At 50.4% G+C, this 15,928-nt stretch overlaps 1 long non-coding RNA gene across 1 annotated transcript in view; it reads right to left on the reverse strand.

Annotated features, from left to right (window-relative positions):
- The window catches only part of LOC124105991 (uncharacterized), a 145,476-nt gene extending 134,098 nt beyond the window's left edge, over positions 1–11,378 (reverse strand). Inside the window, exon 1 of the long non-coding RNA XR_006855957.2 lies at positions 10,799–11,378. This is a non-coding gene — a long non-coding RNA (uncharacterized LOC124105991). The remainder of the gene's footprint in view (positions 1–10,798) is intronic.
- Positions 11,379–15,928: the final 4,550 nt, after the last annotated feature.

The following is a 15,928-nucleotide window of genomic DNA, read 5'->3' on the forward strand; positions in this document are numbered from 1 at the left end:
AGAAGAGCAAGCCCAGCAATGGAGCTCTTCTGGAGGCTCAGCTCAGGTCAGGGAGTACCATGCACAGCCTGGTCGACAGAAAGACGTTGGTCTGCCCGGAGGACCCTGAGCACAACACTGCTATGGAACACCTTATGAGGGGTGTCTGCCATCCCAGCCCACTGCAACACCTGCGTCCAATCTCACAAGCCTTTTTATTGATTATTCAGGATGCTAGGAGACGGCCCCACCCCGGGATCATCACACTAAAGGCCAGCAATCATGGGGGATTTAAATATGAGGGAAATGGATGGCATTAGAGCAGATTATGCTAAGTGAAGCTAGCCAATCCCTAAAAAACAAATGCCAAATGTCTTCTTTGATATAAGGAGAGTAACTAAGAACAGAGTAGGGTCGAAGAGCATGAGAAGAAGATTAACATTAAACAGGGATGAGAGGTGGGAGGGAAAGGGAGAGAGAAGGGAAAATGCATGGAAATGGAAGGAGACCCTCAGAGTTATACAAAAGTACATACAAGAGGAAGTGAGGTGAAGGGGAAAAATAATACAAGGGGAACAAACGAATGTCAGTAGAGGGGGCAGAGAGAGAAGAGGGGAGGGGAGGGGAGGGGAGGGGAGGGGAGGGGGGATAGTAGAGGATAGGAAAGGCAGCAGAATACAACAGACACTAGTATGGCAATATGTAAATCAATGGATGTGTAACTGATGTGATTCTGCAATCTGTATATGGGGTAAAAATGGGAGCTCATAACCCACTTGAATCAAATTGTGAAATATGATATATCAAGAACTATGTAATGTTTTGAACAGCCAACAATAAAAAATTAAAAAAAAAATAAATTAAATAAATAAATAAATAAATAAATATGAGGCAAAGCAAGCCCCCACTTCAGCGACCTTCACAGGCATTAACAATGCCGATATGCATGCTGGGCACACACACGTCTGAAGCAAATAGTGTAGGAAATGTACAGGCTTTGAAGACGTACTGGATCCTGACTCCACCACCTGCCCATCAAGAAGTATATGCAATGATTGACTCTCCAAACCAGACTTCACGTCCATAGAGAGCAATAAGAAGAATGGCAATCAAAAGAGGTAAACTGGGGGAGTCTTGAACCTGGGGAGCAATTAATGAGCATTTCTCATGGAGGAGAGTCTAGCTAATGAACCTCTCCACTCGTTTTGGAATTCATTACTTTAACACTGAGACACTGTCTTATCTTCATTCACTCCTAAAAGGTGGCAGGTCTCACTTCTGCCCTGAGAAGGCAGAAGAAAGAAACACTGTTTTAAAGCTTCCAGGGGGTTCCTGGGAGAAAATGGCAAAGATGCATCATAGCAACAGAAACAGGATGACATCCACTTATTTGTGACTAATGGCACTTTCCAAAGGAGACCAGGACGCAAGCTCACAGCTAGCAACTAGGTGGATGCAGTCACGTGCCCAACTTGGAAGCAGATAAAGTTCTGGCTCTGCACTGACCATCAGGGGGACTTTGCACAAGTAACATAAGCACCTGGATCCTCTGCTTCCCCGTCTGGTAAATGGGGCAATACCAAGCCCTTGATGCTTCTAAGCCTGGAATCCCAGTGGCAGCCACACTGACATCTCCACCTTACAATTAAGCCCCAAGCTTTCAATTCTGTGAATACTTCAATGACATTGACGCAGGTGCCTTCAAACAGGTTGGCAATCATCATCTAGGGCTAGCACTCCCACTGGGACAAACAGCCCCTCCCTCGCCTCCACTTCACCCCCTAAAAAGGCTATTCCTACTCAAGCTTAGACAGAATAGTCTACCTCAATGACAATGAGATATTTTTTCCCCAAAACAATGGCAAACAAGGACAGCTGGTCACACCTGCCAGAGCAGCAGGGTTTCCTCCAAGAGCTCACACAACCCATGAGCATGAGTCACTGCTCCTCAAACAAAGCCTACCTGTGTAGCCAGAGGACAAACAAGCAACAGTGGGTCCCACCTGGAACTCCGCAGCCTGGGGATCAAAGCCGTCTCTCACATGGAGCACCCAGACACGTCCTCCTGGTGGCACACGAGTGTCTGAACGCAAAGGAGCCATCCGGAATGAATCTGCCTGTGTGTGCACTCCTGGACCAGCCCCGGGTCTGGCCTCCCTGGTTCTCAGTCCCCTGCCTCCACCTCACTGGCTGTCAATGCAGAAGCCCAGAAGTCTGCCCAGATCCATTACCCCCCGCTCCTGTCACCGGGCTTTTCACACCAGGAGAGGAACAAAATCTGTCTCTCCAAAGCAGACTGGAGGCAGCCCCATTAGTCCACAGGAGCTCAAATTAGGTAACGTGCTTTCCCTTCTTTGAAGAAATTCCAGGTAAGAGGTGCCATTCCAAGCACCGAGTTGCTATTCCAGTGATAATTCTGTCACCAGAACCAGTCACCAGTGATCAACTGCAAGGCTGGATTTAGCAACCTAAGAGCCAAACTGCCAGCTCTCTGATGGAGCAAGATGATGTCCCCAAGCCAAAACAGACGAAGGCTGAGTCTGAGGAAGGGCCTGCTGCGGTTCGTTTGTCTGCCAACTTTTACTGAACGCAAAGGTGTCCCGGGCACTCTCCTAGGTACCAGGCAGACACAACTGGTTCCCTGCCCCAGCAGCACGCATGTCGGTGCAGTACCCAGTATTCCAACTCGTCCCAGGAACACGGGGTGGGACCGCCCTGCATCTGTCCCGCTTCCTAAGGGCCTTCATTTCCTTTTGCAGAATCCAGGGGAAGGAACGCTGCCTTCACCCCCAGAGTCAGGGGTGAAGCCACAGGACCGCCAATCAATGCACCCCATCCCCTCGCCACAGCTGGGGGTCCGGGAGTGGGCGTGGCCCCAGGGCCAGCTCTCAGGAAGGCACAAAAGAACCAAAGAGGCAGGAGGTTCTGCAAATACTGCCGCCCCTTCAGATCCCCTGAGGAAATCAACCTAAGGATGAAGCTGTCTACAGACAGGACAGGACGGACACAGCTGGAGAAAAAGACCCACAAATCACAGCCCCCATGCCTCGCGTGAGAGTCATGGGCACCAACAAAACTCTTGATCCTGCAACTGGGACCTACAACTGAAAATGGCCAGGCTCATTAGACTCTGGGGTGAGGAACTGACCCACAGCGTTGGGTCAGTACAACCATGGTGACTGCAGTGGGATAGGGCCCCACTCTGAACCCCGGCCCCGTCTTCAAAGCCCTGTGGCCTGAGGGATGCTCCTTGATGCATCTAAGCCTCAAATCCCAGTGGCAGCCACACTGACATCCCACCTTACAATTAAGCCCAAGCTTTCAATTCTGCGAATACTTCAATGACATTGACGCAGGTGCCTTCAAACAGGTTGGCAATCATCATCTAGAGCTCATACCTGTGGTTATATTATCAATATTACTATATTCCTAGTATATGATCATGTGTCATAGGCTACATTTAAGTTTCCAGAGGGGTCCGCCTCTGGGACAGTGGGACAAAATGCCTTCAGAGACGGAAAGACTGAAGCATCTTCTCTGCGCCTGACCCTCTCCTTTCAGCTAGAACCCTGCCAACGGGCAGGGAGCATTGGCTGAAGGAGCTCATCTGTTGAACTCTTCCCTGATTTCAGGGACAAGTGACATGGCCCAGTGGGCAGGCAGACCTGTGAACCCGGTCACGCTGCCACCTTCCCCAGGCTGGTGTCCTTCAGAGGTCCAGGGTGCCAGGGGCAGAAAGAAGGGTTTAGAGAAGGGGGATCATGCCCGTCCCCTCACAACAGTGGGGACAGCCTGAAGGAAGACACTGAAGGTGAGGAAGAAAGACAGCAGGAAAGGCCACTAGCCCCGGGTCCGACTGGAATGAGAAATGGGTCAGACTTGGCTCCTCGGTGAGCTCACACATTTAATTAAAGCCCTGAACACCGGAGCTTCCTGGCCGGCTTGCCAACGACCACAGATTCCCCAAGATTCAGGAAGACCTCCCTCGGCCAACCCTGGGCTGCAGGTGAAGGAGCAGGGTGACAGGCAGGTGACCCTCCCCTCCAGAGAGGAGAGAGCCACAAGGGAAGCGTCCAATCAAGTGCAGGAACCACAGCTTCACTGACGGCTCCTCAACTTTCACTGTGAAAAGAAACACCTCCGTGAGGAAGTTCGGATGGAAAGAGCACATCTACAGCAGCTCCGGGCCCACTTTCTCTCACGAGGAGTGGGAAGGGACAGAGGCTGTGAGAGCCACACGGAGGCAGGCACAGCCCCCCGAGGTCAGGGAAGCCACTTACTACAAATCTTAACCCCCCTGGAGGATGGAGCCCTGGGACTTTCAGTCCCAGCCCAAGACAGAAAGTCCTAGAAGGAGGTGACCACCCCGACCCAGCCAGGACCCAGCTCTCCACGAGCTGCCGTGCAAACCCGACGGCCAGCTCACGACCCTCCGGGATGCGCTTCTGAAGCCACCTGACTGCAGAGAAGGGCTCTCTATTTAGACACCTGTATGATTAAACATGTTTAAATCATATACAGATCTCCATTCCACTTTCAACAAACTTCATGGAGGAACGTTGACCCTGCAGGACACATTGGCAGAGAAGATTCGCCCCAGAGTTCTCTCAAGTCGGGGGCCTAATTGCCATCCTCCCGGCCCCCGGCTCCACACCAACACCTCCAAGCACCCACTTCTCACTGCGTTCACCAGGTCAGGAGTTAGGGTCTGCAGGTGAGTTCTGCTGGGTCTCCCTGCCTCCTTCTCCCACCTGCACCCTAATGTCCTTCTCTGTGACAGGGAACATGTTTGGGTACTTCCTCAGGCCCAGGGTGATTTCAAGTGGGACAGTTTAAATAATCAGGACTTTGGGAACATGCTGACCACCCAACCTTCTAATTTAGAAGGAAGAGTTGCACATTCAGAGCTGGGGGCTGCCCACTTACTCAGCTGCTCCGTGGTTTCCTGGGTGAAGACCACTCCTCAGAATTAAAAGCACCTCCCAGTCACAAGGTGGCAGGAGGAAAGGTCTGGGCACACGAGGTCTGTGCACACATCGTGATGCATTTAGCCTTGAAGAAGGAATCCTGAGCCATGACGACGTGGGTCAACCGAGAAGGTCACCATGCTAGGCGACCAAAGGCAGACACCCAGAGACAAACACTGTGTGGTTCCATGTACCCGAGGTCCCTAAGATGTCCAATTCCTGAAGACAGAAAGCAGAAGGTGGCTGCCAGGGACAGGGAGGAGAGATGGTGAACTCTTGCTGAAGGGTTTCAGTTGGGAAGACGGAGGTCTTCAAGGTGGATGGGGGCACAACTAAGCGAATGCACTTCGAGCTGCCAGAACTGTACACTTAAAAATGATCAGGGTGGTACATTTTATGTTGTGTATATGTTGTCACAATAAAAAACCTTTACATTTTTAAAAATGAGTTAAGTGAGGGAGACAATTGTAGAGGCAATTGTAAAGGTCCTGAGTGGTTCACTCCTGAAGGAGTTGTCCCCAGAGGCCAGCATCTCGGGCATCTTCATTTCCACACATAAAGCACAGCAGAATCCCTCCAGCAAAGACTGCCGCCTCCTCAAGTCACCCTTTGATTGGCACAAAGACCACTCGAGACCACATGTGTAAGAACCACAGAGGTTGCTCCAGTATCTAAGAAGCATCCAGCAGGCACTCAATATTTGCAAAATTAAGGAGAGAAGAAGCCTACAGGCACTAAGCTGGAGGAAAAAAGAATGCCCTGAGATCCCTAAGCAATTTTCAGATAGATCTGCTGGTCAGACAGCCATGGTCTTTCCTGGCCTGTCCTACTGGGGCCTTTCAGTCCTATGCTTTCACGCATAGGAAAGTAAATGGCAAAAACGAAATGAGTGCGATTATAATGCGCTAATTGAAATAATAATAATAGAAGGGAATTCGGTGAGAGTGGAGCCAGCAGATGGCAGGGGGCGGGCGGGGTGAAATGGAATGTCCTGGGAATAGGACTGATCAATTATGTGCATGTGCGAACCTGGCACAATGCACCCCATTGCTATGTATGATCATAGTGCACCAACAAAAATTTCTTTTCAATAAAGTGAAATGTTGTCAGGGTCACACTTTTTAGGCAAAAGAAATGAGTCTGATAATCATTAAAACGAAACCGTAACGAATCAGCATCTTCCAAACTGTTGCGCTGCGTGTGCTCTCGGCCCATTGGTTCCCAGAGCTTCAGAACCACAGGACTGCAGTCCCGCATGGTCGGCCCAAGCACAGCCGCCTGTTTCACGACACACAAAGACGCCTGGTTTCAGGACTTCTGTGCAAAAACCTGTACCAACACACCAAATATGGGAGGAGGTGATGATTCACGGTTCAGAAAGCATTCCTGGACAGGAACCTGCCACCTCAGCTTTCCTGCTGGGTCATGATTCCTCCAGGCCTCCTGGTATCACGTAATCAGCCAAAGTTGGTTTTGTGTAGCATTTTTTTTTTTTTTTTTTTTTTTTGGGGCAAACCTATTCAGTGAAGCAAGGGAGCCCCAGTGATTTGGGCCAGGGTGTCCTTAGCTAAAGGTGTGGCTGAAGGAAGACGTTCTTGTGGGATCAATCCCGTCCTCTTGCAAAGCGAGCGGCAGACATCTATCCTGGGGAGAGGGGGTGCTCACTTGGGCCCGGCCTGCTCCATAATGACAGTGACATCGCCTAGGACAGTGATGGCCAGAAATAGAAGTAGAATTAATCTGCACGCAAACGCCAGCAAGCTAATGTACCAGGAAGCAGCGGGGAAGGGGAAGTTCCCAAGCTCCAGGGACTTCGCACTCCCAAGGGGAAGGACTGCTGCAGATCTGACTGGATCCGTGGCCCAGATCCGCAGTTCCTTTATCATTCACCCCAACGCGGCCACGTCTGTCTCAGCCAAGGACAAAGGGCACACGATGTCTAGGTAAAAACCCATACTAACCAACCCCTAAGTGCAAATGGCGGTCCAGGCCAGGTGGGGGTCAGCCAAGAAGGTCTCCTGGAAGAGAGGAAGAGAGCTTTGTGGTTGGCTAAGTTCCAGGGGAGCTGGGGCGGGGTGGGGGAGGCCTCAATTTAGACTTGAGCTGGCCAAAAATCAGTCGACTCCCTATTTCTTAAAGTGTCCATCTCTGTCTGAATGGGCTGTGGAACATAGAAACTGGGGAACCCCAAGCAGCCTCCCCAGCCTCAGCAAACCAAAACGGAACCTCTAAAGGTGAGAGGGGGCTGCTAAGTGTTATTGGCAGGTTCTCCAAGCAGTTCATTCTCCAACTGCCCCCTGAGAACAGACCGTGGGAACACAGTGAGTTATCCCAAAGTGAACATTCTGAAGGGGCCCACATGGATCTGTGAAGAGCTGCGGCCTCTGGGAGAGCAGGGACTTCAGGAGTCGTGAAGGAGAGGGACAAACCAGGTGTGGATAGCAGCACCCTCTCCCCTTTCCCCTAGGAGCCAGCCGGTTACCAAGGACACCTGCACCACGGTGCATGAGGACAGCGAGGTGGAATCGTTGTTTTTTATACACAAGCTGTGGGAAGGCTGGCCGTGCTCACAGAGGGGACGAAAGGCCAAGTCCAGACAAACAGACCCTGGCAGGAACAGAAACTACCTGGCCAACAGAAGGGTGTTCTGTGGAGACTGAAGGCACCTTAAAACTTCTAAACCCCCAGCAAACATCACCCATGCTCTGTGCAGGTGACCACTCCACATTGGAAAAGACACCAAGGTGCTTATCTTCAGGGTTTACAGGCCAAAGGCTCAGACTCACATGGTCTCTCTGTTGTAGGACGCAGAAGACCATGTGAAGGTCAGCCAAGAAGGCTTCCTGGAGGAAGAGAGTGAGCTCTGTGGTTGGCTAGACTTCAAGGGCCCGTTTAGACGGTCACTGCCAAGAATCAGTCTTCTTTGGGTTTCCTAAACTTCTCAAGAGCACTCTCTTGGTGCAAAGACCTTGGGCCAGCGTCTACCCACATTAGCTGCGTCCCCAAGCGCCTTCAGGATAGCTCTCCTCACCCCAAATCCCCCACCCCTCCAGACAAAGAAAGCCCCAAAAGAAAAGGAGAGTCAGTCTTCACCCAAGATTACCCAACAACACCCTCGATCCATCCCAAGCCGAGAGCAAGAACCCATGTTCCTTAGCTCTGCCCAGATGACCAGGAACTGCAACATGGCTGGGTTTGCACCATGAGCTCCCTGACACACCTGCGGCGTGAGTCACCAGCGCAGGCACTGATTGCATGGTGTACTTGTCAACCGCAGAGTCAGTGACTTAGCAGCCTGCTCTCACGCACACCAGATGACATCCATCTACCTGGCCCCCAGAGACGTGTTGGGACAGATTGGGTAATAACCCGATTTTTACTCAACCACATTCCCAGTGGAGGTTTGGAGAGAAAGAAGGGGAGACACAGATGGTTTCCCATGTTCGGTCAGAGCTCCTCCAGGCCCCAGGGCTATGATCCGACTCAGCTGCTATCATTCAGGAGGGGGCTAGTTATCCTGGTAAGGAAGGTAAAGGGACCATCTCAATTTTAAACCTTCTCCAGAACAGAGACCATCTACTGTGACCCTCTCTGCTTCTGCTTTTACAAGATGTCATTGTAGGACCAGGGATTAGACCCTGAACCAGAAAAGGACATTAGTGGGACCATTGGAGGAATGTCAGTAAGACCTATGAGTGAGCGTTGTATTAATGTTAATGTCTGCAGCTGGACCTTCCTTGCACAGGGGTGTCAAACGTTAACAAGTGGGGAAGCTGGAAGAGGATATGGGGGAACTGGGTACAATTTTTGCAACTTTCCTGTAAATCGAGATTTATATCAAAACCAAGTTATTGTTTAAGACAAGGCAGTATTTTCCTCTAGCTGCTTACTTAACACTATGTCTACATACAGCATTGCTAAACCTATTCATACCACAGTCCTGAAGGCAAAGTCTAAGACATTCTCATACCAAAGCTGATCAACTCTTTGACACAGGAAGAAGAACCGAACAAAACCCTGCATTCAGTCGGCAGTCATTTATCCTATACCTGTGTTTCCTCCCCAAGATGCGGGCCTATCGGGTAGAGAAGTGGTGGCCTTTGCCTCTAAGTGCAAGAAATGCTCACCAACAGAGGCACACCTTCAACTGTAGACCTGATTCTGAATTAAAACAAAAAAAAAAAAAAAAAAAAATAGCAATTTCTGGGGATTTTCCACAGGGCAACAACCAAAATGTGGACAAATCCTTATGTAGAAGGAGAATCAACAATGCCTTACCTCTGGGGGTGAAAGTTTGGAAATACCTTAGTGGCCAACAGTGGGGGGATTATCAAGCACATTATAGTTCATCACCTGCAGTGGAATACAGTATCACAGAATCACTGCATGGGGAAACATTCAAATGAAATCAAGGGTGAAATCGAGCACGAAACAGAGCTGGGCAAATTACAAGATTTTACCAGTGAGGAAATATGCTTTTTTTTTTTTTTTTTTTTTTTTTACTATTTCTTCCTGCATTTTCCACCTTTTTTGCAGCTTTCTGTAAAGGAGAAAAAGAGAATGGGTGGGATGCAGAGGTGGCACTCTGGGTCACTGCTGAGCAGAGCAGTTTCAACAGTCCTGCCCCAGGGTCAGCTTGAGAACTGGGCAGGGGGAGGTGGGGGAATGGCCTGGGATCATGCTGCACCAACCTGGGCAGCTCCAGGGAGCCAGGTGGGGCTGAAGGCAGCTGAGGACCCCAACTTCTGGGGGAGAGGGACATATCAGCACTATCACCGTTTGATTTTTTTTTCCCCTTCCTCTGCTGCCTGCCTCTCTCCCTGCCGAGCAGGTGCTCTTTAGAGGTGCTGAAACCCTGGAAGATGCTGACCACCTGTAGTTTTCTATGCAGGAGGGACTTGGTGGGAAACATCATCACCAACAGGTTCCATGAGAGAACCTATAGGCTGCAGGTGGGTTTGTGGGTGGAGGAGGGAATCCCACAGCTGGGAAAGCATCCCCAGGAAACCATCTTCAGAGGCAGAGTCCTGGAGTTCAGGACAAGTGCCAAGAAGGGAGAAGGAAAAAAGGACCCTGATTTGTACATTGAAGTGACAGGTCCTAGATGGCTACCCCAAACAGGGACGACACAAAAGAACAAGGAGAGAAGGAAACTGTAGATGCACAAATCGTTTACTTTCAGTTCAGGACTCAAGACTTAGACCCCCTCCCATACTGGCCAAGAAACCTCTTCCATTACAAATTGCCCAGAGGAAAGAGGAGGTAGGAGGGTGGCAGGTGAATGCAATGGACTAAATTCCTGCCATCTCCCACTCATTCAGGAACCCTGTTTACACTCTGGCCAAACGCAGCCACCTGGCTTCCATTGAGGGTGGCCAGTACTTTCAGTAGGGCCAATCAACAAACACTCCGGCCCCCTCCTAGCCCCAGTTATTGACCTCGGGTCCTTCTCCAAGAGCTGCGCCCCAGCAGCACGCTGGGTCGCCAGTGAGCAGATGTCAGGAGCTGTTAGGAGCGCAGCGCTCGCTCCCTAACTAACGGGACCGGAGGGGGACCAAGCAAGAAGGTAAGTGCCAGGGCCAAGCCGGTGCGTAAGGACGCGGGGCGCTTCCTCCAGCTAACGCTCTGTCCCAAAAGGTAGCCAAAGGCTTGGTAGCGCTGGAGCCTGAAGAATAATAACCAAGAATGCCAGGCTGGGGTGGTCGCTGATCACTGCAACCGGAGGGAATACGCTCCTCCTCGAGACAGAGGGATGACAAAAATGATCTCCAAGAAGAGACACCGTGGGGCGGAGGGGTGGGGGACGAAGGGAGCAAATCAAATCCCCTTCCCCAAACTGAAAGGAAACTTACCTCCAGCTTAGCGACCGATTGTTAGGTAGAAGGAATCAATCCACTAATGAAGAGGAGTCCTGGGTCTTCTGAGCCCAGCTGATAAGCGCCAAGTAATCCACGTTAGGGAGCCCCCATCCCTTTCCCCACTGTCCATTCAAGGCCAAAGCGCCGCCAACCCCCAGCCTCTCCACCGCAGAGATGGCGGGGAATCTCGCCTGGGGTCCCCAAGCGGCTGCCTCGCGGTCCCCAGGGGTGGGCGCGCCGCAGGCATAAGCCAGGCGCCGGGAGGACCCCATGAATGCGCTCCGCCTCCTTGCGCTGGCAGAGCACCGGTCCTGGACGCACCTTTTCTCTTTTCATCCCTGCGCATCGCCCTCGTGAACCCACAGATTGCGCCGGGAAAACCCCTCTGCCAGTCCAGGAACTCGCTAAAGGCAGATCCTCTCTCGGCCTCAGGTTTCCAAGTCCGCGGGGCCCGGGCAGCCGGGGGTGGGCACCCGCCAGGCGGGAGAATGCCGTGGAGAAGGCCGAGTCACAGATGCCAGCTGCAGCAGCCGCGTCCTGCTTCCGAGAGCCGCCGGCACCGCGCGCGATCGCACCGCCTTTGCGCTCTGCGGGCGCTTGGGCCATTTGGCCATCTTATACCATCCGACCGCGGAGGGGCGGAGCGCGAGGGGCGGGGAAGGGCGGGGCCTATGGCTTGCTGGGAGTTGTAGTTCTGTCTTCCTGATCCAGGCAAATGCTGGGCAAAGCAAATACTGTCCTCCCTCCTCCATGGACCAGGCGGGACTCCAATCTCAACGTCAGTTCGGTTGGCCTTTGTGCATAAGGTGGGTCACACCTGCCCCTATGTGCAGCCCAGGACGATAAAACTTGGTCGCTCTAGAGTTAAATCCAGCTGAGCTGCAACTCTGCCTAGCCACCAAGCAGCTGTGTGACCTACAGAGTATGGCCCGGATTCTTCCTGTGGCACGGAGAGGGACGTTAGTGCCTGCTTCTGCAGGCACTGCCCACACCACACACCAAACAGTGTGGCCTGATCCGCCTTCTTTAGGGTGAACGATTGTCATTTCCTTACATTGTTTACCCGCTAAGCACACATGCTTTGAGACACCCCTCCACAACCTAGCTGCTAGCTGGAGCCCCTCCCAGATTAAAATTCTGGAACTGCCACTGCCCTTATTCCACCCTGGGTTTCTGCATGCACCTTCTCCTTCACCCAGCACCTGAACCCCCGCAGATGCTGGATGCAGGCAGGAGGCCTCCCTCCAGCAGCCCAGTCAAGTGAGAGGAGGAAGCAGCCTCATGACATTGGCATTGGATGTGCAGGGGCCTGTCTGGGCCAGAGCATTAACCCTGCCTGGGGACATCAGCCAAGGCTTTCCAGAGGACTGGTGTCTGAGCTGAGCGGGCAGGAGGTGGGTGAACAAAGACACACAGCAACAGCACACAGAGGGCAGAGAGTTGTCTGTGTGGGGAAACTTTGCAGGTATACAAGAAGAGGGCAAGCTAAGGAGGAGGCCAGGGCCCGGGATTCGTTTCCGGGGGCTTCTATGACAAAGTGCACAGACTGAGGCACAGATGGGGGGTTGTTAGAACAACAGAGATTTATTTTCTCACAGTTCTTCTTGGCTGGAAGTCCAAGATCAAGTGTCAACAGGGTGGTGCAGGAGAAAGGGTGACAGGCCTCTTCAGATTCTGACCGTGGCTGGCCTTTGTCAGTGATCTTTGACTTGCAGATGCATCTCCCGACCCTCCACCTTCACATGCCTCGGCCTGTGTCTTTTTACATGTCTTCCCTCTGTGGTCTCTGTCTCTTCCCACGTGTTCTTGTCTTAAGGACACCAGTCATATTGCTTTGAAGTCCCTGCTCCACTCTGACTGCATTTTAACTAATTACGTCTACAGTGGCCCGATTTACAAATAAGGTCATGCTCTGGGTTACAGGAGATTAGGACTTCAACACACGTTGGAGGTGGACACGACTTGGCCCACAACAGGCTCCTGTGACTTGCTGCCCCAGTAACACCCACTGTGACTAACCAGCCCTTTTGATAAGAGCAAGCTCTGATAAATGAGATGAAACCACAGAATCCCTGGGGCTGTGAAAGGAAGGGAGGCCTCGGACCCTGTTTCCCTGTGGCCACATGACATTGGAGAGGAAGTAGCCTCAGGAACAAGATATCTACATTTAACGTGACAAGAAGAACCTGGGAAATGGGGTCCGCGAGGAGAGAAGGTTGTGGTGGGGTGCCTTGTCTTCCCCAAGTGGTTTCTGATTTTCAGCCTGCCCTGGTGACCAACTGCTGCCCATTGAGATCACAGGCAACAGGTGAGTTCTGATTTGGCCCTGGAAGCCTGGCTCCCAGCTCTTGTCATGCGGCACCTGCAGAGAGTCGGTGGCAGTACAGCGTGGTTTGACAACTGTTTCCTTTTTACAGTCACATTTGTCTCCTCTCTTGCTTTGGGAAGAAAAACTGAGACCAGGACAAACATGAAGATGACCTCCCGTGGCCTCCCCCACAGACTCCTGGGGAGAAGCCTCCAGCACTGTCTTGAGGAGTAGCAGGACTTCACCAAGTCTTTCCCTGAGCACAAGGTTGCACGGCTAAGGCTGAGGGGCATCCTGTCCACTCGAATGCTCCCAGTGCCCACTGTTGATCATGCATGGGTTACTGGTGTTTTCTGCATTCAACCCATTCTACTACTCAGTCTTTCAAAACTGTTCTTCAGCACCTTAGCTACTTGAGTGGTTAGGAAAACAGGGTACAATTAGTTTGATTTTTTTTTAACCACAGGAAAATCCAGAATCACATCTCTTCGTTGCCCAATAACCTCCAGAAACGACAATATGAATCTTATTTACACAGATTCAAATACAGATCAGAATAGAAATATTTATGACATGCATATACACATATTATATACAGATGTACATCTCCCTCCTCTCTCCACTGACAGCCTAGAAGCGATGACACCTGTAGCAGGAACATGTGGTCTACAATTTTGTTCCTAATACCATTGTCCAACAAAGAGAACCAAGGATACGTGGAGAAATGGCTAACTCTAGGACAGGTGCAAGAAACGTATAAGACAAACCTGGGAAATCTTATAGTTTCAGAAAGTGTTAAAGTGTACCTAGGCATCACACACACACACACACACACACACCACCACCACCACCACCACCACCCATACACACACCCTGTGACCCTGTGAGTATGGCAAAGAGTCCCAGAATCCAACTTATTGAGGTTCTAATGGCCAAAGTTAGGCAATGTTTTGAACAACAGAATAAATAATATAGCTTTGGATTATAGCCCCAAATATAAACTAAATATTCTTAAGTCCATACTAATATAATTGATAGAATAAATAGATCCACAAGGGGAAATAAATCTCCTCTGCAGAAGAATTCCAAAAATGTACGTGGACAAGCTGCCCTCTCCAAGGTAGGACCCAACACCCCACTTCCTCTGGGACTTCCTTCCAAAGGGTGAAGTAAGTAAGGAAAGAGGGCCCCTCACCGTGGCATCGCAAAAGAAGGTTCAGACAAATTCCATTTGAGGGATTGGCCACAGAATCCTTGACTAGTACACCTCAAACTGTTAGGATTATCTAAAACAAGGAAAGTTCTAGAAACTGTCACAGCCCAGAGGGGCTTAAAAAGTCAGGATAAGTAAATGTGCTATTCTGGATAGAAACCTGGACCTGAAAAGGACATTAGGGAAAAAGAGGGGAAAAAATGAGGAAATCTGAATACAGTGTAGACTTTAGTTAATGAGAATATATCGCTAGTGATTCTTGCTAGTGATTCAGAATTGTTACAAATGTAGCTATGGGGTGGGGGTGGGACAGATGTGCCATCTTTGCAACATTCTGTAAATGTATTCTAAAATTGAAGTGTTATTTTAAAGGTTAAAAATGTAGACACAGGGCTGGGCTGTGGCTCAGAGGTAGAGCGCTCACCTAGCACCTGCAAGGCCCTGGGTTCAATACTCACCACAACATAAAAATAAATAAATAAAATAAATGTATACACAGAGAAAAGCCAGCACTGTGCCTGCCTATAATCCCAGCTGCTTGGGAGGCTGAGGCAGGAGGCATGAATTCAAAGCGAACTACAATAATTTAGCAAGAGACTTAACAACTCAGTGAGACCCTGTCTCTAAAAATGAAATATAAAAAGGGGCTGGGGATGTGACTCAGTGTTTAAGCACCTCTGGGTTTAATCCTCAGTACCAAAAAAATAAAAATAAAAGTAAAATGTATACACAGAAGCAAATGATTGCAATACCAATTCTCTCCTGAGTAAAGTTTTTAAATTTGGGGAGTAACTCCATGGCTGGCTGTTCTGTTGATCATTTTTTCTTAACTGTGATTATGCTGTTGGAATTTGAATGCATTTCTTATAATGCTGAGGCAGGAGGATGGCGAGTTCAAAGCCAGCTTCAGCAAAAATGAGGCGCTAAGCAACTCAGTGAGACCTTGTCTTTAGATAAAATACAAAAATGGGCTGGGGATAGGGCTCCGTGGTCAAATGCCCCTGAGTTCAATCCCCGGTACCCCCCCCCCCAAAAAAAAGAGTTTCTTGGCTATTCTTGGACCTCTCCCATCCCATTAGCACATTAAATTTTAGGTAAAAATAAACAAAAATATTGCAGAGGAAAAATGCTTCCAGAAGACCCTCCGTGCCCACAAATTACATATAAACTTGACCTCCTGGCATCGAAGCCTTCTATGGTCTGGCCTTCATCTCCTTTTTCACCTTCATCCCCCCAGTGAAGCCCTGGGCTCCAGGCAATGGGAACGTTTGTTTGCTGACTTGGAGCTGACTGTAGACCTCCAGCCCTCACTGTGGCTCCTAGTGCCTCCTGCACCCTCATCTCCACCCATGGACTTCTGTGGCATCTCCCACCTGCCTCTCACATGCCACCTCTTCCAGGAAGCCCTCCCAGCTGCCCAGTTCCTGGAAGAGTTACACTGAAGCTGCCAGCTCCCTCAGTCCCTCTCCAGACCAAGTTTCCTGAAATCATGAATTTTATTCCTCTTTTTCATAACCTTCCTGTCCCTACCATCCAGGGTGGTTTTTACACAAGATTGAGGTGTTTGGTGCCTGCAGTGGAGTCCCTGGTGCCAGCATCCAGT

This window comes from Marmota monax, unplaced genomic scaffold (assembly GCF_021218885.2).
Source record: "Marmota monax isolate L192 unplaced genomic scaffold, Marmota_monax_Labrador192_F-V1.1 WCK01_AAM20220418_F8-fsc00208, whole genome shotgun sequence".
In the NCBI taxonomy this organism is placed as follows: domain Eukaryota; kingdom Metazoa; phylum Chordata; class Mammalia; order Rodentia; family Sciuridae; genus Marmota; species Marmota monax.